Raw genomic sequence first — 26,961 nt, 5'->3', positions numbered from 1 at the left:
TTTTTCCAGCTGTCTCTTGTTTCCACTTGAAATGAAAATTTGCATTGTCTGATTCCTTTGCTGTTTCACAGTAACATTTTTCCTTCCTAAATATTAAAAATTTTCACCTTGATATTTCCTTAATAACAATTTTCAATTCTTTGCTGTGTCCCATTTTGGTAAGTTTAATAAAAGTTTATTAAACTTTTCTATGTACTCTTTAATTGCTTTTAGAAGTTTTTTGGAAAATATTTCCCCCCGAGGAAAGGCATCCAAATTATTAATAACATTTAATTTCAACACGGATTTATTAAATGCTTATTTTTGTTAAAATACTGTTCGAGTTTTGGGGAGATACAAAAAGTGGGGCATAACATGAGCTCTTTTCTCAAATTTCTAATACTTTAGTGATTTATAATTTTTACTAGTTTTTAAAGATTGATGGATAATAATAGAGTAAGATAGCATCAGTGTTGCACTGTCTGAGTAGGCCCTAAGGTCTTAATAATAGTGAAGCAACACACACGACTGTAGATCCTTCTGTACAGCTTTATTTATTATTATTTTTTAAGAGTTATTTGTACAAGAACTGGGGTACAGTTAGAGGTGTGGGAGGGTGAGAGACTCACCAGAGACAGAGCGGGGAACAGAACAGGCAGATGGACTGAGGGTACTGCTGAGGGAAGCAGCGGGCAAGGTAGGAGAGGTCTGCCGCGCCATGTGGAAATCTCCCTGCCTGGGAATTGAACCCATGCTGCAGAGGCTGCGGATAGCTTCACAGCGCAGTGCTCAACCTGCTGCGCCACCGGAGAGGCCCCTTCTGGGCAGCTGTAAAAGGCAGTGAGCCTTCACATGCAGTGGTTTGCTCTCTCTCCTTTGACATCTCCACATCAAAATGTGTCCACATAGCTTATATATTTAGTAATTATGTTGTGTCACTCTTCCTTGAATTACAGTTCTTTTTCTTAGTTCTCTTAAATTTGTAGCATCAGAGTGGAACTGCTTCATGAGAATTTTATCCTTCCTTGGAATAGACATGTGCCTGGACGAGATTAAGCACATAACGTATGGGATTATAGTGGGTTGCTCACTCTCCCAGCTACTCTGTCTTATTGGCTATCCACAGAAGTAGTTAATCAGTCAAATTGTTTATATGTCCAGTTAGGATAGGTCAGTATAGGTCATAACATATTCTGAAGAGGAAGATCAAGAAGTGGCAGAGTTCTCAGAATTTGGACCCATATTGCCTGGGTTCACTCAATTATTAAATAATTTCACTTAGAATAAAAGAAGATTTTAAGCTACTACTCCCTTTCCCAATCTATGTAGTTAGCTCCCTGATTCTGCTGTGAACTTAACATTTGTTGAAATGGTTATGTTTTGTATTTTTCTTATGATTGTTTCTTTTTTTTTTTCATTTTTTGAATGCATATTTTGAATTAGTTTCAGAAACTGAGTTTTGGAAACTCAGCCATACCGTAACTAAGTCATTTAACAGTATGAAAATGCTTTCAGAGAGATAGAGTCAGGGTTTCCAGAGGAAATAATTTCCCTCTTTACCACTGACTGGAACTTTGGAACCTGCCTTTTTACCTCCCGAAGTCATTGACAGCAGTGAGTGGCTTCTGTGTCTCTTCTAAATGTAACCTTTTCCCAGCAGCTGTAGAAAGCTTGCACTGGCATCCCTGAACATCCTGTTAATTAAGAATTCACAGCCCCTTTCTCCTTCATTCTCCTCCACGGCCTGTGCTGTCAGGCTTTGCTTCTCTTCCTTAGTAACGGAAACTGAAATTAGAATTCCGCGTGGAGGCGTCGCTCCCCAAGGAGACCGAGAAACCACACTCTGAACTCGTCTCTTTCGGCGCATCTGTCAGTAGTAGCTCACTTGTTAAACTGTGGACATTTCACCATCCTGTCACTCGCTTAGAAATAGTGTCTTCTCCTTGGGCAACAGTGTCTTTGTAGAAGGAGCTGTAATAGAAACCCTCATAGTTAATAAGCCAGCCGTGTAAGCCTGCCCTCACGAGTATAAACAGTACTTCTCAAGTAGCCTGTTGGTAGACAACTCTTTATCAAAAGCCTTTTGGGGATAAGTCAGGGTGTTGGTATCTCCTGCCCTGAATTGTTATAACTGTTAAATGAGATAATGTGCTTAAATTGGTTTGTACTATGACAGGGATAACAAACAGTAATAAAATTTAGCTATTACTAATACTATTTTTATAATGTAAATATATAGGTAGTATAAATCAACTTAATTATTTAACTACTTTTTAAATAATTTTTATTTAAAGATTTATTTATGCATATAAGAGCTGGGGTACAGGCCAGAGATGAGGGGGGTGAGAGGATTCACCGGAGACAGAGTAGGGAACAGAACAGGCGGATTGACTGAAATACACTGCTGAGGGGAACAGGGGGCAAGTCAGGAGAGGTCTGTTCTCCCTGGCCAGCTGGGGATCGAGCTTGTGCTGCAGAGGCTGCCGATTGCTTCATAGTGTGGTGCTTAACCCCTTGCGCCACCAGGGAGGCCCCTATTTAACTACATTTCTAAAGTGGGAGAGAGCACTGATCTTATATCAACCCAACGATTATAGTCATAAAAATAGAGGTTCAGCCTGCATTTTTTGTATTTTACACATCTCTTTTAAATAAATTTGATACATTGTGAGTAGAAAACAAATAATTGACAAGAATGAAGGAGGCATTAGCTCATTTTAAATGAACATATGAATATAAACAACTTGATGTATCACAGTAGAGATGTAAATGGATACAAACTTTTACCTTTCTACTATGTAGTGTTTTTATTTTCTGTTTAAAAACCAAACAGGGACTGATCCTGGTAGCTTACTTTTATTTATTTATTTATTTTTTTAAAGATTTATTTATTTTTATACAAGAGCTGAGGTACAGGCCAGAGGTGCAGGAGGGTGAGAGGATTCACCAGAGACAGAGCAGGGAACAGAACAGGCAGAATGACTGAAATACACTGCTGAGGGGAGCAGCAGGCGCCACAGGAGAGGTCTGCTATGCCATGTGGGATTCTCGCCGGCTGGCTGGGATAGAACCAGCATTGATGAGGCTGTGGACAGCTTCACAGCGCTGCGCTCAACCTGCTGCGCCACCGGGGAGGCCCTGGTAGCTGACTTTAAAGACCATTTCCTTTCTTCACCTCAGCTTCAACATCAGTATGACTAAAAGCTTAAACATATAGGGAGCTGCTAAGTATATGTTGAATGTAACATACCAAATGTTTCTAGGCCACTAATCATTTTTATGAATTATACAAATTTTGCTTTTACTTCATATACCATGAATTTAACATGCCATTGGAATGATAGCTGTTTCTAATGAAAAAATAACTCATTAATGAAATTCATATTCTGTTGCAGGTGCTGGAGCAACTTTTTTTTATAAAAAGACAATGAAGTAGGAAAGACTTATGTTAAGTGTGTGGTATTACTTTAGAGAAGGTAGTACAACCTGGTTTGTACAATTGTTAATTATCTTGGTATTGTTTGCGATCAGGGGAAGTTTCAAAATATATCCACTGATTTTACTGTCATCGAATTTCTTGACCAAAACCTGACTTAAATAGGCACAGCTTAGCATGGTTTACAAAAAATGGTTTATTTAAATTTATTTTTAGTAATCTGTCTCCAGTTCCTCATTTACTATTACAAACTTACTGGGACAGACTTGTAATTTTTCTGGACCTTTTCAAATCTTTGTGTGAAAGCCTAAGTATATATAATTGAGAACAGTTTCAATCTTTCACATATTTTAATTCTTGATTTATTAAAAAAAGGATGCATAGGGTCAGAAATCTCATTCAAAATCAGAATTGCATAGAATATTTACTTTAAATATAAGAACAAAGGATGACACTTATATGCATACATAGATGAGATTTTAGAGGTATTTAATAAACATTAACCTCAAAACTATTTGCATAATACTGCTTTTCACTGTTAGGAATTCAGTCAAGAGGTAATGGATTTATAAATGTAGTGAAAAGTGATAGATTTCTGAATATTTTTCAATCACAGAGATCATAGAATTTCCTGAAAGGTTGTGTGTGTGTGTGTGTGTGTGCGCGCGTGTGTATCATCTAGATCTATATCTATATATCTATGTCTATATATGAATGATAGCAATGGGGGAATCAAGAGTGACTCAAGAGTTTTGGTTTAAGCAAAGGGAAGGAAGTCACTATACTCTGAGATAGAAAAGCTAAAGATGGAACAGGTTTTTTTTTTTTAATATTGAGTATTAGGAATGTTAATTTTGAGGCACCTTTTAGACACAAATGCAGACTATCTTCCTTTTGTTCTCCAAGAGCTTTCTCTACTGTTTCTATTTTGCTTTCTGCCTTAGGAGACTAATACATGTTCATTTCATCAGTGGGGTCCCTTGTGGCCTTTTACTGCTGATTGTATTCCGCCAATGGGGATCTCAAAGACTGGAGGGAGGAAGGAGAATAAGATCATGAATTTGTTTTCTTGACTTCCTTATAGTGAGGTTTTTCTTAAGTTTTCTGTGTTACCAAATTGAAAACCTCACTTTTCTCTTGGTGATCTCATCTAGAGAGTTCTCTTCTGGTTTTGAGTAATTGTCCTTTTCTCTTCATTGTTTTGGTTTTATGGGTCTTAACAATTCTGCTGCTAGTGACCTGGAGTCATTGCACTCCATGATCTGCTCACTCCTTTGTAAATAGTTACTTTATAAATGAATCCTCCTCAAATTTACTTATTTTTTTATATCCTCTGTCCCTTACCTGGACCCTGTGTGATCTATATAAGTGGAGCCGTACAATAAGATATCAATTATACACGTCAACATTCAGGAGAAAGGTCTGGCTTGGAGATATAAACTGGGAATAATTAGCAGATAGGTAGTATTTAAAATCATGAATCTGGAAGATTATCAAGAAAATAAATATTGATAGGGAATAGAAATGGGTTTGTTCTGGGGAAAAAGAATAAACTTCAGAGGAACCCAGGAAGGAGTAATTTGAGAAGTTGAAGGGAAACTGTAAGTGCAGTGTCTGGGCCAAATGAAGAAGGCACAGCAAAGAGGAGGGGGTGATCGGCTGTTTCAGATACTCCTGATAGCCAAGTGTTATCAGTGCAGGAAATTAAACATTGCACTGAGCAGCATGACAGAGATTAAAAACCTCATCAAGTGTTTCAAGAGCAAATGGATTGTGAGATATTGGGCACAAAGTACAGATAATTTTTTGAAGAGTTTTGTTGCAGATGGGATCAAAACAATGGGGTGGAAGCTGGGGATGGAATGGGGTCAAGATCAAAAGGGTAGGGAATTATTCCCTATTACAATTCTTCCGATGATCTCTTCCAGACCCATAAACTGTAACTATTATGTATATACATAGTCATTATTATAAGTGATATCCAAGGAAATGGAAACAGAATGTGCCAAGGTCTGGATCCAAGTGCAATCATGGTGCTTTTGGGGAACTGCCCTAGAGCAAGAAGTTCAATGTGACTATAGGATGGAGTGAAAACAGAAATGAAGTCTTTAGTCCAGGAGCCTGAGTAGCCTGAGAGGTACTGACAACAACCATGTGAATGAACTTCGAAGCAGATCCTTCCCCAATTGAGCCTTGAGATTTTCTGGAACCCCACCTGACACCTTGACTGTAGCCTCATGAGACACTCTGAGCCAGAAGACTCAGCTAAGTGATGCCAAATTTCATAACCTACAAAAAATGTGAGATAGGAAAATTTAAATAGTTTGGTCTTAGAGTAATTTGTTATAGCAATAGTTAACAAATATATTATTTCGGATGAAACTGTAATGTCAAGAATAGATTAAAGAAGGTCAAGACTGGAAGCAGTCCAATAATGAGGTAGCTTGCAGTTGAGAAGTGACAGTTGCAGCTTACTAAAATCATCTGGAATGATCGTTCTCCCTTCTTTTCCTTCTTTTTCCTCCGATTGTAAGTCCTCAGAATATTTACCTCACTTCTGTAAATAATTCTTTCACCATGTCTCTTATATTGACCCATTTTATTGTAGTTAAATCTTCTGCTTGCTCCTATCTCTTTCATTGGTAATTTATTTTTTTAATTGAGGGAAACATTGGTTTACAACATTGTACATGATTTAGAGGTATGGGATCACACCACACCTACCACTAAGGTACCCATTGCTCAACACAGTCCATTGTGTCTCCTCCCAATTTTGCTCCAACCTTTCTCTTTCCCCCTCTAGCTATCTCAATTCTGCCATCAGATTTCTAGGGTTTGTTATTGGTCTGATTTTATTTGACCCCTTTTTTTTCTGTTTCTCTATATTCCACATAAAAGTGAAAACATGCACTTGTCTCTTTCCTGGTTTATTTTGCTTAGCACAATCCTTTTCAGTTCCATCCATATTGTTATATATGTCAAGAGTTTGTCTTTCTTTGTAGCAGAGTAGAACACCGTGTGACTCTGAAAATTTCCAGAAAGAAGATTTCAACTTATTTAGCTGCTTAAGATAAGTATTGTATGATACTTGAAAGGTAGCATGTTATTACACAATTTCTATCCATCAGTATCTTTGCATGGATCACTTTATCAAAGTAGCAGCAATAGGAACCTGAGAGAAAAGAATACAGAAGAGACAGTTATTTTAATGTATAAAAGAAGGGAAGGCAAAGCATACTTATCTCAGTGTCTAGCGCCTGGCGTTTGGTGAATGCTCAGTAAACTTTGAATGAATTAGCAGCTAGGATATGAAAACTTTGATAGGGGGACTCTTAGACTCAGAGAAAAGTATGAGGGCACAATTGGGGAAGGCTGGGATAGTAGTGGGAGGAGGAAGTGAGGCATGTATGAGGGATTTTAGAGGAGAAACTATAAATACAGACGTCACAATTTTGTCTTTATCCATGCATAGCTGTTAGGAAAAAAAACCCTGAATGTTAGCATATTGTTTAGAGGATCTAAGGTGGTATATTCTATTGCATAGGGGGAAATAGGTCATTTTGCTCCTTAAATATTCAGTAGTTATAGTTACTGAAAAATATCATTCACTTTTGTCACTATCAGAGAAAGGTCAATTGATGGAGACTCAGCATGCTCTGTGAGTGAAATTCTGTAAAATCTCAGACTTTAGAATAAAAAGGAACCCTTCATATTTCCTACCTCCTTGGTAGATTTGGAATTTTGGCCTTGGGGTTTTATTGAGCTGTATCTAAAGTTATACTGGATAGAATCTGTTTACAGGTACCGGAGAGAATTTTAGGGTTCTTATAATTGAAGAAATTCATTGAATTATGGAATACATTAAGCAACAATGACAAGAAGGATTAAATATTTCTTGCATCACATTTCTAATTATGCAATTGTCATTTCTGCTTAATTTTAGAGTGCCCATGGCATGATTTAACTAGGTTTAATTTTACCAGTCTTGTATTCTGAGGATAAAGATTAAGGATATTCTCCAAATTTTATTATTTTTTTTAGATTTTTCACTTACATGGGAAAAGTAGTGATATCACTTATTTTAACTTTAGAATAATACAAAGGAATTGGGTGTCATTTTAAAGATATTAGAAGTTAACATGTTTTTTTTTTTTCTGTTTCTAAATAAAATGGAGAATTTAAATGTGCTGGAATTACACTTTGTAATGTAAAGTTTTTACACCATGTGCTGTGTTTGGAATATAGCTTTCAGTAATTTATGGTTGTGGAAAAAATGGAAATGTTAAAATTTTACCCTTTACATCATATGCAGTAGTTACTAGTGAAATCAACATATTGCTTAACTGTCTTCATTATTACTTTATGACTACTTGTGTTTAACTAATAGCTTTTTTTGTTTTATCTTTCCAATGTACTGAAACTTCTAGAATACTCAGTACAGCAGTTCCATATAATGACACTGCCTCATTAGTTTGATGTGTTTGAATATACATACTAATAAGGACAGTCACAAGGAAAAAATACTTTATTTTGTTCTTCCCTAGTGTTCCTTTTTGAAATAAGAACATTTGCCACCAGTGGATATTGCAGCTCAAATGTAACCAAAGGAAAAATCTCAGGAAAAGACACAGATGGTCTCATTGGACTCTAGAGAAACTACTTGTCTGTGTCAGTGGCACTTTCTCCCTGGTTTATCTTCCTAACTGTTTGTACAGCATTAAAATTATTTTTTCAGGTAACACTTCCATAGTTATAATTAACATCAAGCTTCCAATTTTTTAGTGTGGGTAAATGAAGAGTTACGTAGCTAAAAATAGACCTGCCTTTCTAACAGTCTCTAGATAACTTGTGGCCCTTTTCTATTAAGAGATTTACCTGCAATATGTGGCACCACAAATGTACCTGCATTATTCATATGCATTCCTGCTTCAACCATTATCATGCATCATGAATTATACCATGGATTTCTCCCTTTTTTGGAGGAGGAGAGGGTGTGTGAGGGGGAAATATGTTCCTCCCAGACAAATCCTAAATTGGAGTTTCTGGACCATAACTGACATTGATGGTTTTGTCTGTAATAGACTTGAAAAGCAGTTTTCTTTTTCCACTGAGGAATCTTCCATTAGTTAGAAAGCTATGTCAATAGAAAAGTAGATATTCATTCTATTATCTTTGAAATGTAATGTTCATTCAATTTCACTGCAATGTTTTCTGAAAGAGGATTCCTATGTAGATTTACAATATCTAGGAAGAGGAAAATTTTAAGATGTCAAATTACATTTGCAACTGAACACTAATCTTTTTACAGAGTTTCAGTGGCCAGGAAGGAGTGAAATCTGTTTGGAAATTTATTTTCAGGGCTCTGAATCTTGATTCATTAGAATATTCTTCTAAGTGTGATTTATTTTTTATACTGTTACTTCTATTTAAAGTTATTTAATTCTATAGAATGAATATTTAAACCTTTTTGTTATGGCAACTACAAAGAGAGAAATGCATGGCTGAGATAAGGACAGCATATTAAGAGACTGTGAATCAGCAATATTTAATTCATTTATACCCTTCTTTGGGTCTGAAAGGATTTAATGAAAATTTTAAAGAGTTATAAAGTATATTAAAGTTAATAGGGGAGAAGCATCTAGAAGTCGGAAAGAAACATGATACTGATTTATTTGTTTTTGGAGTCTTTTAGAAGCCTATTTAATCTGTGTTAAAGTGGAATAATTGCAGAGGAGGTGAAAGAAAGAGACTAGCTAATGGAATATTTGGGTCTGCTGAAAGGGCTGTCATGGACAAAAGGCAAGCAAATACTAACATTCATGTTTTCTTCTAACCTTGCAAGTTTTAAAAGACTCACTCCTCCTTGCTGACTACCTAAAATTCATTTGGAAATGTGATTATAGTTATAACTGACTTGCAGAATCCCTGCCCCACTGCCCAATAGCTCAGTGCTGGCATACCTTAAGTACTTAGTAAATGCTAAATGTTTTATTACTGGAATGTTTCGTTCAAATTGTATGGAGTTATATGATTTCAGCAAAGGATGTTCAAGAATATGTTGGATTCAGTATGTCTGTAATAAATCTAAGGAACAGAGCCTCCCTGGTGGCGCAAGGGGTAAAGCACAGCACTGTGAGGTTATCCGCAGCCTCTGCAGCACTAGTTTGATCCCCGGCCCGCCAGGAAGCTACCCACATGGTGCAGCAGACCTCTCCCTGGCCCGCCAGGGAACTATCCACATGGCACAGCAGACCTCTCCTGTCTTGCCTGTTGCTCCCCTCAGCCGTGTATTTCAGTCAGTCTGCCTGTTCTGTTCCCCACTCTGTCTCTGGTGAATTCTCTCACCCTCCCCCACCTCTGGCCTATACCCCAGTTCTTGTATGCATAAATAAATCTTTAAAAAGTAAATCTAAGGAACATTTTTATCTATACCTGAGGAAAAAAACAAGAAAAAAATTTTATCCTCACTTCACTATGGACACAGTTCTTGGTCAATTAAAATAACTTTCAAAATGTTTCCTAAATGGGCAAGTAGTTATGTTTTAAAGATTTCACCTCCGAGTCTAACTGTTAAGTTAATAACTAGCTAAGTGTTTAGAAGATTGATAAGCAGGATATGTGAGTAAAGTGGAAGATAATTTTGTATTAAAAGCAGAGGGTCCTGACTCTAAAAGGTATATTGACTTATCCATAGATAAAAGACAGCTATAAAATCTTTTATAAGTATCCTGAGAAAGAAAAGGTGTATATGTTAAAAAGAACTGTGAAACCTGGAGCCTTATCTATCAAACTAATCTAATTCCTCATAACCCTGCACAGCCTAGCGGTCATACCAGGTACTTTGTTCCAAAGGTCTGTTCCTTTTGTATTTATATATATTGCAGAGACTCATAAAATGTAAGTGTGAAATAAATAGTAGAGCATGGTCCAGATGGCTGTAAAGTGATTACTTGGGATGGTGAAGAATGTGATTTTAAAAAAATCTCTTAGATCAGGAGATAGATTAAAGCAGGGGAGATAATTAAGGAACTTGGAAAATAAAGGAAACTGAACACCTGTCCAGAGAGGTTATTTGAGAAAAGTGACTATGATTAGGCAAAATTTTCTTTCATATTCTGTTCATCTGTATGGACACACATAAAATGGTGTTATAGTTTTCATCAAAATTTGATGGAAAATCTGCATTGTATTCTAGTAAAAAATTCTACCTGTCTCTTTCATCTTTTCATCAATTTTTTTTCAGCCTGAAGTACACTTTTTCCTCCCCTTCTTTTCCTTCTTTTATCCTCTCTCCATGACGACGATGTTTGCATTTTTCTCTAACATGCTTCTTAAAGAGCACAAAATTCTTCCTTGAGACTCTAAGGAGAACTAGATGAATTCTTGTAACATTATACACCTTTGTGGATATATAGAAATCTGACCTCTGACTGATTATATAATTAAAGTTTTAGAGTATATTTTTTTCTTTTTTAAATATTTATTTATTTATTTATACAAGCACTGGGTACAGTCAGAAGCGTGGGAGGGTGAGATAATTCACCAGAGCCAGAGCGGAGAGCAGAACAGAGTGACAAAGTACATGGCTGAGGGGAGCAGCGGGTGGCAGGAGAGGTCTGCGCGCCATGTGGGACCCTTGCCTGGTAGCCGGGGATCGAACAGGTGCTACAGAGGCTGCGGACAGCTTCGCAGCCCAGCACTCTACCGCTGCACCATCAGGGGAGGCCCTATATTTTTTTTCTTGTGAGAAAAAACTCTCATACCATATTCTTAAATGTGACATAAATCTTGAATAGTGTAATGCAGATATTACTGATTAAAACCATTTTGATCATTTATGTTATAAGAGATGAACTTGATCAAATTTAATTCCATCTAGTGCTTACTTAGTTTTGGGGGGAATAAGTTGACTAGGACATGCCTTTTGTTTTGTGAACCCAATTTAATTTTCATAAGTGCTTTATAATAATTACAATGTATAATAGAATGAATAATGGACAGGAAGACTCCTGCAGTGAACAGGATTCTTCCTGCTGTGGTAGTGATGGGGCATTGAATGAGTCTTTTAGTTAGCGGTAGGTGCACACTGTAATGGGATTTGCTTATCACATTTCAATTAAATGGAGATGTTCCTTTGACAAGTCACTGTGCCCTTGTAATAAAATAAGCGTCATTTGGAACACAGTCATACCTCTCCTTCCTTCATTGTACATAAGCAATGACACATGAATTTCAAGTTTGCATTTTTCCGAGGAACATGTGCGAGGCAGTGTTATTCTATTGTTGACCAACTTCATGTATTATTATGGTTATACTTTTCCATAATATGTCTGTATAGATCACCTGTAAGCAGGTTTCCCTAACGGCCTTTGTGGACAATTACCATGTAGAAGAGCAGTCCATAGTAAAGTCATTTGTTCCAAATTCCGAGATAGAATTTGATGACTTATACTGGACCAACAGATGGCTTCTTTTGCTCACTTAAGTAGAGAGAGCAAAGTACTTACTTGTTAAAGCAAAAGAAGAGCCAACATAAGCTGCTTATCTCAGGATTTTTATGGAATCAGAAGTTCCACTTAGCACTGTCTCAGATTCTCTTACCTCATGTGTACGAGAGGACAAATTAGAAGGGAGGAAAAAAGAGAGGAATTGCTGGATTTTCTCTGAGAAGGGTAATATCCAGTCCTATCTTTACTTTCCAGGCTTTTACAAGTCTTTTGCTTTTGCTTTTCTTATATAAGAAAAGCAAGTCGGCCAGTTTTAATTAAAAAATTTACTTTCCTTATCCCAGTGAGTACTTCATCCATTCACTCCTCTACATATTAGTAGAATCGACAAAAATATTATTTCTGAGTAGCATCTTCTTCCTTTGGATTAGATTGAAATGAAGTATCCTTGGAGCCATGTGATGGTAGCAGGGTGAACAATATTTGATTCTTACAAGTGGACACTGTATTTTGTTAAATAAAATTAGTCTAAATTGTTATGTTCTTATGATGAGGCATTGGTATTTGGTTCTTTGATCATTTTTTTGTTTCTACTCAGTAATTACTTTTTTGAAAAGTATTTTGGTCCTGCCCACAGATACTCCCTTATTTATCTCTATGTGCACATCGAATAGCTTCTTCTTCAAGCATTTGCTCTTGTCAGACTCATCAACTTTCATAAGAAAATGTCAATCCAGGCTCTGGGTTGAAGAGCTATTAAAACATATGGCTTTGCACTTAACCAGAAGAGCAGAAAATGCTGCACTCCAGGTACTTGTCAGGGAATATAATCTTCAACTCACTGCCATTCAACACTTATCAGAAGCTTGGCTGAAAGAAACAATATTTATAAAAGATTGTCTGAAGGACATGCAGTCTGTCTGGCTACTCTTAAATCTAGCCCATCTAAGTGAGACAAGTAGAAATTCTAGAACACTGTTTTGGTCCCCATGGGAATGCTTTCATACAAAATTGTGGCATGGCATTTTGCCATTAGCTGATGTTGAGTGATGTTAGAAGGAACAGATCTTTGAAACCCATTGTATTTATGCCGAGCCTGTTAATTATTTTTCACTGCATTACATGGTTTTCTTTATGAGGGCCCACAGGAGAAATTTCTCTCACGTGTCAGTACCAGATATGGATGTGTTGTTCTTTGTAACTGGTTTGTTTATAAGTAAATAGACACTGAATTATAACTGATTGTACCTCCTCCCTTGAGTTATTTGATAACAAATACAAAGCTAAAGTTGTAACCCATTTCTGGGAAACATACAGGTATTCCCAGTATATAAATGGCTTGTTGCACCTGGTTTGACATTATGTAGTTTATCCTTTGCTCCAGGTAAAATGGGGAAGGGCAGGGAAGTCTTCAAAGAAGAACTGATAGGTTAAGTCTAGAGGGTGGTAGTTTCTGGGTAAGAAAAGGAACTCATTTCATTTTAAGCATACATCTTTTATCTCCTGGAAACTCCATGCATAAATAGTATTTCATAGAAATCCAGGTCATATCATTATGTTGCACTGAGGTATTGTTCTTTGGCACTCAAACATTCTATCTCCAACGACCTACTTCTTGTTTCATCTGGAAATAACCTTTTGGGGAATTGAAAGAAGCAGTTGGCAAAAGGGTAGTCAAGTAGAAGATGGAATTAAAGATGATAAGAAGGTAGGATCTATAGGTACTACATTGCTTTCAGATCCAATTCTGGAATTGTTTAAGTAGAAACATCTGAATCTGACATTAACTATCCACATAAAATACTGGCACTTGTCTACCTAGTGATCTTGTGCACCAGGCCATTAGTCACACAGATGCCTCTTTCCCAGCCTGTGTCAAAATCTATTACGTGATTTTTGCAGTGGCAGATAAGTCACTCTTTCAGGGACATGCTTACATGCCACAGAAATTATAAACCTTAATTTTCACAAAGTGTTAACAAAAAACCTTTTTGATTTTTTAAAGTAACACTTAAAAGCAGTATTTTCCAAACTCTGGTTTATGGAGGATGACAAGTGTTTTCTTTCAGGACCCTGTGAAGATAATGCAGGGAATTTTTCATGATGCTAAATTTCTTTCATTTAAAACTCTGTAGTACATTTTGAGATTGGGCAGATCTTAATTCTGCATGTTCATATGTTCTTTCCTTTATGACACTGTGATAATAGTTTTTTGAAATGCCCCCTACTGTTAAGTAATGACAATTATAGTAATAATAAATAGTAATGATAACAACAATAGCAATCAAAGAAAGTCTTTAGGTGTGGTATGTATATTTGTTCAGGTGGTTTACTGCATCAGGCAGCAAAATTACATGTGAATTACATGTTACATGTCTGGTAATTATCTAAATTCTGGAAGCCACTGATTGGAAGGATGCGAGCTCTTTATGTACCAGATCTTCCTTTCTTCCCACAGTTAGGAAGTTTAGCTATTGTTTCCCATTAAACATTTTGCCACTTTACACATTAATCCTATGAAAACTTCATGGAGATGAGAAAATAATTACCCACAGCTTTGTCAAACAATATGGAACAGATTTATATGCTTCACTGATGTGAGGATGATGACAGCTGGAACCCGTTACTAGACAGCTTCTGCAACTCAGGACCCTGAAGCTACTAGTTGTCAATAGCAACGCCTTTTTTTTAGGATGTTGATTGGCACTGAAAGGTATTTGCCAGCCTCTCAAATTTATTTAATATGTTACAACAAAGTGAAACACAGGAGGGATTTTATGCATTGTCCGTTACCCTAATATGTCTTGAGGAAATAAATTTTAGTGACTTCCTATTGTTCATAGTCATTTTTTTTCCAAGATGTGGATTGTGGATGACCTCCCTGCAAATGTGTGTACTGACACACACAGTCCTTGCTTTTTCCATTATGTATAACTGAAAAGGAATTAGTGGTTGTTTTCATTTTTCCTTATATTTATTTGGTATCTCCTTAAAGATTTTATGTGAAGGGTCAAGTGAAATCATTTTATTTAGGCACTGTTGGTTTGCAACACTGTATATGGTTTAGAGTTACAGTATCATACCTTTCAGGTGTATGTTACCAAACATACCCACCACCTAGACACCCATACTCCTCCATCATTATCTGTTGTGCCTCTGCCAACTTTGCTCCCCTCTTCCCCTGGAAGATTCACTTCTACAGTCAGAGTTCCAGGATTTGGGGTCATAGTATTGAAAGGTGAGGACAACCTGTTGTTATGCACTAAGCACACTGGAGTCAAAATCAGTGCTTCACCAGTTTTAGAAGTTAGGTCATAAAAACAACATCATTACATGTCACTGCATGATTGCTACAAGGATAAGGAAACTTGATTTGAGGGTATATGTCTTTTTTTTTTTTTAAAGTTTCTTTCTTTCTTTTTTTTGGTTTATTTATTTATTTATACAAGCACTGGGTACAGTCAGAAGCGCAGGAGGGTGAGAGAATTCACCAGAGCCAGAGCAGGGAGCAGAGCAGGCAGAAGGACCGAAGTACACTGCTGAGGGGAGCAGCGGGCGGCAGGAGAGGTCTGCACACCATGTGGGACCCTCCTCCAGTGGCCGGGGAGCAGCCGGGGATCGAACCGGCGCTGCAGAGGCCGCGGGCAGCTTCACAACCCAGCGCTCAACCGCTGCGCCACCGGGGAGGCCCGAGGGTATATGTCTTTGAAGAAATCATAATCCTAATTCAATCCACTACACTGAAAAACTGAATAAATAGAACTTATCCAGGGAAGGGTTTTATAAGTTTGAATGACTGAAGGTATTAATTTAAGTAAAAGGATTTTACTTTAGCAAAGCAAATACTTATGCTTGGGTATAGTAAGCTATGTTTTTTTTTTCTACCTTGTATAATGTAGTTTCCTTGTCATATTTTTTATGAGATCATTTTTAGAATAGTAAAAATTTTCTGCATGATTTATTTTTTATTTTAAAAAGATTTATTTATTTATTTATATAAGCACTGGGTACAGTCAGAAGCGTGGGAGGGTGAGAGAATTCACCAGAATCAGAGTGGAGAGCAGAGCAGGCAGACTGATGAAACACACTGCTGAGGGGAGCAGCGGGCGGCAGGAGAGATCTGTGCGCCATGTGGGACCTTCGCCCGGCGACCGGGGATCAAACCGGCGCTGCAGAGGCTGCGGGCAGCTTCACACCCCAGCACTCAACCGCTGCGCCACAGGGGCGGCCCTTGTATGATTCTTATATTACCAGATTTGTGATAATTATAATGTGTCAGATTGAAAAATTACCTGGTAGCAACTAATTCAGCCAAGAGCATCACTTTAATAAGGCTTACACTTCTCCTAGAAGATCACATGTACCATGTGCAGTTTAGGTTTCAAAATGCTTCCATATGATCCAGCAATTCCACTCCTAGGTATTTATCCAAAGGACACAGAAACATCAATTCCAAAGAACACCTGCACCCCTATGTTTATAGCAGCACTATTTACAATAGCTAAGCTTTGGAAACAACCCAAATGCCCAAAAATAGATGACTGGATCAAGAAGATGTGGTACATATATACCATGGAATATTTACTCAGCATTCAAAAAAGATAAATACATGCAATTTGCAGCAACATGGATGGCGCTGGAAGGGATCATGCTCAGCGAAATAAGCCAAAAAGAAAAAGAAAAATACCGGATGGTCTCACTCATAGCAGGAATCTAGAAAACTTAAATAAGGGACCAGGAAAATGAATAACTATAAGAAAGTGAAAATCAAAATCAACAAAAAACTATGAACCAGAGACACTTTTTGGGGGGTGAGGGGCGGGAGGGGAGGGATTGGGGTCAGAATGGGGGGTTTGCAATTGTATGGGGGAATATAAAAATAAAATTTATTATTTAAAAAAAAACCAAAATGATGTAGATATTTTATAAAGGAGTTCTTGACACAGGTTTTGAAAAGAGTATTTTTAGATATAAATGAAATATGTCTTATTTGAAATATCAGTAATTGATCTCAACAGGTTTTTTTTTACTAGAAAAATTAAGCATCTGATAATTTGATAATTCTGACTATTCTTGCCCTAATAAACCTTTCAAGATGAGATATAAAATACATATTAAAGTCAAATTCTGTTCGATTTCATAACAATATTTGCATCTTTTTCCTTTGCTCTCTCTCTTCTACTTCTGTGCTTTAAATCCTTACCACCTTATCCCTCCTTTCACTTTTCTCTCTTCTTTGAATATTTCTTTCTGATTCTGGTTACTCAGATCTTTTTGACTACAGAGTCTGTGTTCTTCCACAGGCAGCATTGATTGCAAGGGAGTTTGTTGCTAAGGTGAAATATCTATCTCTGGAAACACTTGATCCTAACTTTTAAGGAAATAATAAAAAAAAATGAATGCTATGAGCCAAAGGATAACTGATTTTTAATATGATTACTTTCTGTCACAAGAGTCTCATTCATGAAAACACTTCCATGCAATCATATAGTTTTCTAACATTTGAGAGACATATGATAGAAAACAAAGTAAAATTAAAATGAACTGAGAATTTTTCTTCTTACAAAGAATAGAAACAGATCCTATTATTATCTTTGACAAATCTTTTACTAATTCTTTTTATTTTTTTTCACTTTTGTAATTTTGGAATGAATTTCCTCTAGAGTATTTAGAATCTTAAAACAGTAAAATAGTCTATCAGATTTTTAGTAGGCTGAAAAATTCAAATTTACGGTTTTATTTCTTGAGTGTTCAGACCAACCGTTTGTAATGTTTGTCTCCTCATTTTTTATAGAGTTCGTTATTCTTTTATGTTATTTGTCAGACTCAAAATGACTAGCCTATTATAGAAAGTTTTAGTAGGGGATTTTTAGAAATGAAATTAAATGAATGGTCAAAATGAAAAGAATAGTGATAGTTTTACTTATTTCCCAATTTGGATTTCTTTATATCTTAAGTCTAATTGTTCTAGTTAAGGATATTCAATGCTATGTTGAAAAGTGGTGGTAAAAGTAATACCTGATTGTCTTCTACCTGATTTAGAGGAAAAGTTTTCCATTTCTCATCACTCAGTATGATGTTAGCTAAGGGCTTATTATATGTGGTTTTTATTATGTTTCGGTATGTTCTTTTAGCTCCATTTTCTGAGGATTTTTATCATAAATGAATGTTGAATAGTATCAGATTCTTTCTATGCATCTATTGATAGGATTATATGATTTTTTTAATCTTTCTTTTGTGATGAATTACATTGATGGATTTTCAGATGTTGAATCATCCTTGCATCCCTGGAATAAATTCCATTTGGTCATGAAGTTTAATCCTTTTAATGTGTAGTTGGATTCAGTCTGCTTAGATTTTGTTGAAGATTTTTGCATTTGTGTTCTTCAGGGATGTTAAGTCTGAGGTTTGTTTTTTATTTTAATATATTTGTCTGATTTTGGTATCAATAATGTTTGCCTCATAAAATATGTTTGGAATAATTCCTTCTTTCTCAGTTTTAGAAGAATTGGAGAAGGATTGGAATTACTTTTTTGTTTGAAGGTTTGATGTGAAACTCCTTAGTGAAACTATCTGGTCCTCAGCTTTTGTTTTTGGGAAGTCCTTTGATTACTATTTCAATTCCCTTGCTTATGATTGGTCTGTGCCGGTCTTCTATTTATTCCTAATTCAGTCTCAGAAGGTTGTATACTTCTAAGTAATTGTCTATTTCATCTGAAATGTCCATTTTATTGGCATATAGATATTTGTAGTAGTCTCTTATGATTCCCTGTATTTTTGAGATATCTGTTGTTAGTTCTCCTCTTTCATTTGGGTTATATTTGTCAGAGATTTCTCCTTTTGTTCTTTATGTGCCTAGCTTTAGGTCTGTCTGTTTTTAAATTTTTTTCAAAGAGCCAGCTTTTGGTTTTATTGACCTTTTTGACTTTGTAATTTTACTTCTGCTCTAATTTTATTATTTCTTTCTTGTACTGGCTTTTGGTTTTATTTGTCCTCCTTTTCTAGTTGCTTAAGGTGTAAGTCTAGATTATTTATTTGAGCTCTTTCTTGTTCCTTGATATGGATTGTATTGCTGTATACTTCCTTCATAGTATTGCTTTTGCTGTATCTCATAGGTTCTGGCAGCTCATGTCTTCATTTTCATTTGTCCCAAGGTAGCTTTTGAATTTACTCTTTACTTTCCTCATTAATCCACCAGCCATTCTGAAGAATGTTGTTAAGTAATCACACATTAGGGCTTTTATTGCTTTTTATGGTTGATTTCTACTTCATATCAATGTGATCAGTGAAGATACTTGATATGATTTCAGTCTTCATGAATTTATTGACATTTTTTTTGTGACCTAACATGGTCTATCCTGCAGAATGTTCCATGTGCACTTGAGAAGAATGTATACTTAGATTTTGGAGGATGCACACTTGTTAATGTCTACTAAACCTATGTGGTCTAATATCTCACTTTAGGCTATTATTCCTTGTTTATTTTCTGTCTGGTTGATCTCTTCACTGGTGAGAGTGGGATAGTAAAGTCCCCTATGACTGTTGCATTGTTGCCATTGTCTGTTTTCAGATATATTAATACTTACCTTATATACTTTGATGCTACTTGTTTGGTACATATATATTGATGAATGTTGTATGTTCCTAATGTATTAATCCCTTAATATAATGTCCATACCTGTCTCTTTTTTCCATTTTTTAAAAGGTGGAATTCCAATTTTTCTGATGTAAGTATGTCTGTCCCTGTCTTTTTCGAGTTTCCATGTAGTTATAGAATTGCTTTCCAACCACTTGCTTTCAGTCTATGTTTAATTTTGGAGCTCAGATGGGTCTCCTGAAGATAGAAGAAAGTTGGATTTTGTTTTCTGATCCAACCAGCTACTCTGTGCCTTTTGATTAGTAAGTTTAGTCTATTCATTCACTTTTAGGGTAATTATTTATGAGGGTCTGCTACTGCCATTGCAGCACTATTTATAATAGCCAAGTTATGGAAACAATCTTAGTCCCCAATCCCAGATTAGTGGATTAAAAAGACACAGTAGAATACCACTCAGCTAAAAAAAAAAAAAAAAAGAACTTTCACTATTTGCAACAACATGGAACTAGAGAGGATTATGCTAAATGAAATAAATAGATGGATTAAGGGAAAATACTGGATTGTCTCACTTATATGTGGAGTATGTAGAAAAAAAACCCCGAAATGCCAGATAAAACCAAACCAGAAAAAAAAAAATGCTAGAAATTTTGATTGTAAAATTGTGGCTAGGAGAGGGGGAGGGAGATAGTGGAAAGCAAAGGGAGAGACAGCCCAATGGACTATGGAGGATGACTATGGGTGCTTTGGTGTTAGATGTGGTATGGTAACATACACCTGAAGAGGTGTCTATGATTCATACACAGGAACCAATGTTCCTCCATATTAAAAAAGAAAGTTAAAGATAAAATACCCATAAATGGATATATTCATGCTCATTCAGAAAGATTTTAATTGCTCTTCCAAGGAAAAACCAGTTGGTCTAGAGTGAGTATTTAGCATTTAAATGTTAATTAGGTATTAAAATAGAATGCATATATATCTATATCTATACATACTAAATATACAAACATAAAAAATGAAAAGAAAAAATGCTGATATCAACATGACAATATAAAATAACTTTTAAAATAACTACATGGTAAACATGACATTAGATCACAACAACTGAAATGTCTTCCTTGAAATAAGTTGCTAAAAGCAAAGTTACCACACCCTGATCAATAATGCTATGTTAACTTGAAACTGTTTTTATAGATGGGTAAATATGTTTTTTCCTCAGCCCTTTCCATACTAATAATTTCCCCTTCTCTTTTCTGCTGTGATTGAGTAAAATGACCAATAGCAAAATCATTTATTTCCCCTTTAACTTGCTTACCTGGGTCAGTATACTAACATCAATCAAGGTAATGCTCAGAAAGAAATAAATAGCTATAAGCTCCAATGTGTTTACTCCTTACTGCAGCATAGAAGATATTTAAAGATTTACGACCTAGGAATTGTAAATGTGACGGCAATCTAGTGTGATGGCATTTGTATATTCACACTGTTACTTGTTCTCTAGTTAGTTCTTAGTCACTATCCAGTATCATTCTACAACAAGGTCTGTGAACAACTAGTGTCTTTTAGGTTTCCTATATGGTAGTCTATAAAACTAATTCCTTTTTGAACTTCCCAATCAAAATTGGTGAGAATGGATGAGAAGCAGAACAGAGATGATTTTTATTTCATTGCAATCTATTGATTGCCCTCTCATTCCCTGGCCTTCATGTCTCTTCTTCCATACTACATACCCTTCCTGTCATCTTCCTTCTCCATGAAATGCAAATGACAAAGAATGAGAGTGTCTGATGTCTTGGAGAGCTGATTTTATTTTATTTTATTTTTTAAAGATTATTTATACAAGAACTGTGGTACAGGCCAGACGCATGGGAGGGTGAGAGGATTCACCAGAGACATAGAGGGGAACAGAACAGGCAGACTGATGAAATGCACTGCTGAGGGAAGCAGCAGGTGAGAGAGGAGAGGTCTGCTGCACCATGTGGGACCCTTACCGGCCCGGATCAAACTGGTGCTGCAGAGGCTGTGGACAGCTTCACAGCGTGGCGCTCAACTGCCTTTGCCACCAGAGGAGGCCTGGAGAGCTGATTTTAAAGGGTCAATATTGCAGGAATTATTTTGCTAATGTAATGGCATGGGCCATTTTGGACAAATTTAAATTCTAAAAATAGTATCTACTGATGTAATAACTCACATTGGAGTCGAAACTATGTGCGAATAGTTTGTAAACTCTACAGTGTATTTACATTGTAATGATTGTTATTTACTTGACGCTAAAATAATTTCTTATAAATATATATCCATCAGTTGCTTGTTTCGTCATTAGTTTGATTGCTTTAATTCAATAGTGATTTAAAGTAAATTGTTTGTTCTCCCACATTTAATTGAAGGCAGTTTAATTTTTTTAGTTTTGTGCAAACTTGACAGAATTGTATTTTCTTCCCCTTTAAATGAACCATAGAGCTTTCAGATATTGTAAATTGGAGAGTGGTAGTCATAAAGTATCAATTGATCAGGCATTTAATATTTCTACTAAATATTAAATATAATGCTGAAAATGTAAACTAAGAAAAAAGTTGAAAACTAAAACTGAAAGTAGGCATGTATTTAAATAAAGTCTTTTTCTGATTCATAGAATAGACCGTAAAGATAAATATTTGAGAATGATTCAAACATGGTGAAAGTAGAAGAGGTAAAATGGAAAATAGAGTAGGTATTTGAAACATACATTCAGGTTTTATTGTAGCATTTGAATTAAAGGAAGAACAAATGGGAAAATATACATGAATTGCAAACATGGTGACATTTTAGCTGCATTTTGCAAGCAAATTATGTAATACTGTTGAATAATTGTGTCACTATTCTTATATGCCTCTTAAAGAGTAAGATTGCATCTAAAATATTGAGTGTAGTTTTAACTAAACTCTTTTAATTAATCTTGTAACTTGTTTAGAAGAGTTTTATTTTAGTTGTGATTTGGTATTTTCAGTCATCTCTTCTTTCTCAGTTTCTTCTCTTATTATTTGTGAGGTGCTTCTGTCACAATATCAGTGGCATGTTCATATTCTTTCGTTCATTCATTCAAAAATATTTTTTGAGAACTTGTTTGGTGCCAGGTGCTATTCTGCATCTTGGGCATATAACTGTGAAAACAAGAAATGGATTTCTTAATATTCTGTAGTGTATATTCTAGCCAAAGAGATAGAAAACATACATATAAAGCAAATGTAAAAGTTAATGCCTATTGTAAGTATTATAAAGGAAATTAAGGATAGAAAGTGATGGAGTGTGCATTTTTTTAAACAAGGGACGGGAAATATTTTGGGCACAATCCTAGAAGGAACTGAAAAAGTGAGCCAAAGAACCATCTAAAGAAAAGTGTAATGAAAGATTAAAAGTAAAACTGGGATAAGGGGCTATTAGGAAGGCAGCCCTGAAGTTCTAAGTCACTAATTCAATTCTGAGATAAATAACATTTTTTCAAAAACATGTTTGGTAGCTTCTTTTTATATGATTGAAATAACTGCAGTAATATAAGCTAGACATATTTTCGATTGAAAAACATTCTTCTTTATTCAACTTTCAGGCAATTTCAGGTTGACTTTCTAAAATGAACTGATTTAATTTTATCATGATTATATTAAATATGTTAAACTTTGCAGCTCATTTAGATTTATGAAGAAAAAAGCCACATAATGAATTCTGGTATGATTTCAGCTAAATTTGGAAGTCAATTTCTCAAGAAATGAAGAAGTGTGTTACATTACTTAGCAGGGATCACTAAGAATCAGCTTTGCTTCTCCAAGAACAAGTGATGCCGAACTAGCTTCATTTCCTTTTTTTTTTTTTTTGACAGTATTACTGGAAGATATGAATCTTATCTGGTTTTTATTAAAGTAATTGAAAGTTCCCTTAAACTTGTATAGAGATTTGGGCTTGGTGTTAGTCCAGCTATGTTTCTTGGAAACTGGTTGATAAGGTCTATCCCACTTTGCTACTTAGCAGATAAACATTGACTTTGAGGGTGTTTCTGGCAATATAGCTTAGGGATTGTCCTTGCCCTGTACATTTCAGCAATTTTATTAATGACTTACATGAAAGAATTAGATTTCAAGCCAAACTCATTATGCTAGGCTGATGTGATACAGCAACAACATGAAATTTCACAAGAATAAACATTAAGGTTTTCTCTTTGAAAATGGAAATATCAGCTGCAACAAGAACAAAATACAGAAGACCTGGCTTAATAGAAGCATGTACGGAAACAGTTTAATGTGGCTGCCAAAATTGCCACCTTGTCGTTTGAAAGAATCGTGCCTAGGACAAGCGTGATTCATTCTTTGCTCTTCTTTGCATTAGCCAGGCCATATGCCATTTTCAGTTTTAGGTACCAGACTATATTAGAGGGATATATTAGGAGCAAAGAAACCAAATTAGTGAAAGAGCTTGGAAGACTAACCTGTGAAGAAACATTGTCAAGACAAGAGGCTATTTTGCCTGTTAGGATATGACAAACATGGAGAGTGGAAGAGAAAAAAAAAAAAAAAACCAGATGAAATCAGATTTAAATTTAACATGACTGTTGGTCCAAAGACTACCCCTTACATTTCTTGGGCTGCTAACCACAAAGTTCCACAAATGGGGTGGCTTAAACAACAGAATGTTATTGTCCTGAGAGTTCTGGAGGCTAGAAGTCTGACATCAAGGTGTTGACAGGGTTGGTTCCATTAATGGGCTGTAGGTGAGAATCTGTTCCATCTTTGGCATTCCTGGTTTTGTGGATACATCACCTCCATCTTTGCCTTCATGCACATGGCTTTCTCCTTGTATATGTCTGTCTTAAAATTTCCCCCTTTTTACAAGGAAACTTGTCATATTGGATTAGGGCTCCACCTTCAGTATGACGTCATCTTTAGTATGACCATATCTTCAGTGACTATATCTCCAAATAAGGTCACATTCTGAGGTACTGGGGATTAGGACTTCAACAACCTATCACAGGAACAGTTGAATTGTCGTCTAAGGATAAAGACATGATTTTATCTCGGGATTTTATTTTTCTTTAAACTTCAGGATCAAAAAGAATAATACAGGCTGCTTGACAAAGACATTTTTAAAGAATCTTCTGTGATAATGAAGAGGGGATAACTACTTTCTGGGATCTATAGGAAATTTTTTTTAAAAAAGATGTATTTATCTATATAAGCACTGGGGTACAGGCCACAGGTGTGGGAGAGTGAGAGAATTCACCAGAGACAGAGCAGGGAGCAGAACAGGCAGAAGGACCAAAATAGACTGCTAAGAGGAGCAGCGGGCTAGTCAGGAGAGGTCTGCTGAGCCATGTGGGAATTTTCCTGGCTGGCAGGGAATAGAACCGGCGCTACAGAGACTGTGGACAGCTTCACAGTACTGCGCTCAACACGCTGCGCCACCAGGGACGCCCAATCTATAAGAAATATTTTATGGTAAATTTTTTTCATATTCAAACTCTATTTAATCACTTGCTAGACAAAACTAAACTCTTCATTTGGCTTATCTCAACCATGGCCATTCACTTTTGTTTCCCCTAGTTGAGAAAAGTTTTGCTTTGCTTGACAGATTCAGTTATATTTGCTCCACACAAGATTCAGTTATATTTGTTTATTTCTGACTTATATATTATGATATAATTATGTGATTTAACTAAATATCACCTATATTCAATGTTTAAATGGAGAGAAAAAAAGTTGTTTTGTTCTATGAAAATAAAGTTCCTGCTTTGGGAATGCACTAAGAAGTTACCGTTGACCTCAAGGATGTGATCCTATACCTCTAAATCATATATTTATATAAATATAAATCTTATTTAGTCAATACTTTTTATTCATCTATTTTGGTAAGTTGATGTTGCCTCAATAAAAAATTAAGAAGGGAGAAAATATAATGTCAAATAGAATATAAGGAAACAATTCTGAATGCTTTGTAAAAATTGTCAAACTGAAAAGATGTATACATTCATAGACTCTCAAATGTCTTCTTTCTTCTTTTAATAAACTGAAGCTGGAAATTTTACAAGATGAGTTATGAGTGTGATTTATTCAAGAAAGATAATGAAGGATTGCAATCAATAGAGACATTCAAAGAAAGGACTTTGGCACTATATTGATAAAGGAGAATAAATCTACCCTTACACGTTTTATGTACAAAGAAATGTTTACAATACATATTTGCTGCTTTTAAGCCTGGGATTCAGTTGTGATGGCAGAATGGGATGGATGTTGGATAAAGGACTAGTAAACATTGCTAGTGTATTATCTTTTTGTGAATATTGAGCTTTTTACCTTTGTAGGTGGCAGCAGGAAGCATAAATACATATACAGTATTCCTAGCATGTTCTACTAAAAACAGATGGCAAAATTCTAGCAAACTATCTTTTGGTGCTTACTTTTTAAAAATAATGGGCATGGATCTGAGACTTAATTGCCTTTAGCTTTTATGACTTTTTAAAAACTGTATCAGATGTTTGAGCAGGCAAAATACATTTCATTGAACAGATTTACTTCTTTTTGAAATAAACATAAGTCTGGCTGAAACTCCTCAAAAAGTGAGCTGGGATCATGGTATTCATTTTGGATGAGGCTTTATACTTCTTCCATTGGTCAGCTCAAGTTGATATTTTTGGGTTAGGATACCACCCTAGAAGTTATACAATGAGTCAGAATTATACTGCTTTTAAAAACTGATTTAAAAAAATGATGAGAGTAATTACTATTTAGAATCTTATTTAGCTTTTCATTGATCTAATTTCAAAGGAAAATTTAGGCTTACTTGTCTAGCAAAATTCACTTGATAGCAGGTTTTGATACAGCCATTCTGCAATCCATTAAGTATTTTTAATACAATAAGTAAGATGGGAAATAATAATGCTGAATTTTATAAGGTATCTCTTATTCCAAAAACTTTTATCGTGCTTTATTAACTCAATTTTCTACCACTCTTAGAGGGAATTACCTTTTTTTAGTCTTAATTTTTCAGGTACAGAAACTGAGGGCAAAAGAGTTTAAATACCTTATCCAAGATCATACAATGGGCAAGTAGTGGAACTGGGATTATTACAATTACAATTTCATATATTACATTTCATCTGTAGAGCTAGGAAAGTTTCAAAGTAAGGTTCAGTTTAAACAGAAAGCTTTAGTTTACTAAGAAATTATATAAAAGAATTTCAGAGATATGTTCCTTTACACTAAGTATAATTCACTGTGAATAGGAAACATGTGAATAAACTTGAATCTTTATTAAATTGTTCGGTCATGATTTATGATGGAGGAGCTGCTTTTAAATCATCTTGGTGTCTTTTCAAGATAAAACTCTTGTTAATCTCTTCACCCCTATTCCATATGATTCCTCGCTTGTAGTTTCTACCAGAAGAATGAATAAAATGGAATTGATGGTGATTTACTGTATTACTGTATTATACTGTACTGTAATGCTCAGGTGTATTTCAGCTGAGGAAGGTTGAAAGT

This window comes from Talpa europaea (genome assembly GCF_964194135.1).
Source record: "Talpa europaea genome assembly, chromosome: 8".
In the NCBI taxonomy this organism is placed as follows: Eukaryota; Metazoa; Chordata; class Mammalia; order Eulipotyphla; family Talpidae; genus Talpa; species Talpa europaea.
The sequence above is the reverse complement of the archived record's forward strand: the minus strand, read 5'-3'. Positions refer to the sequence as shown.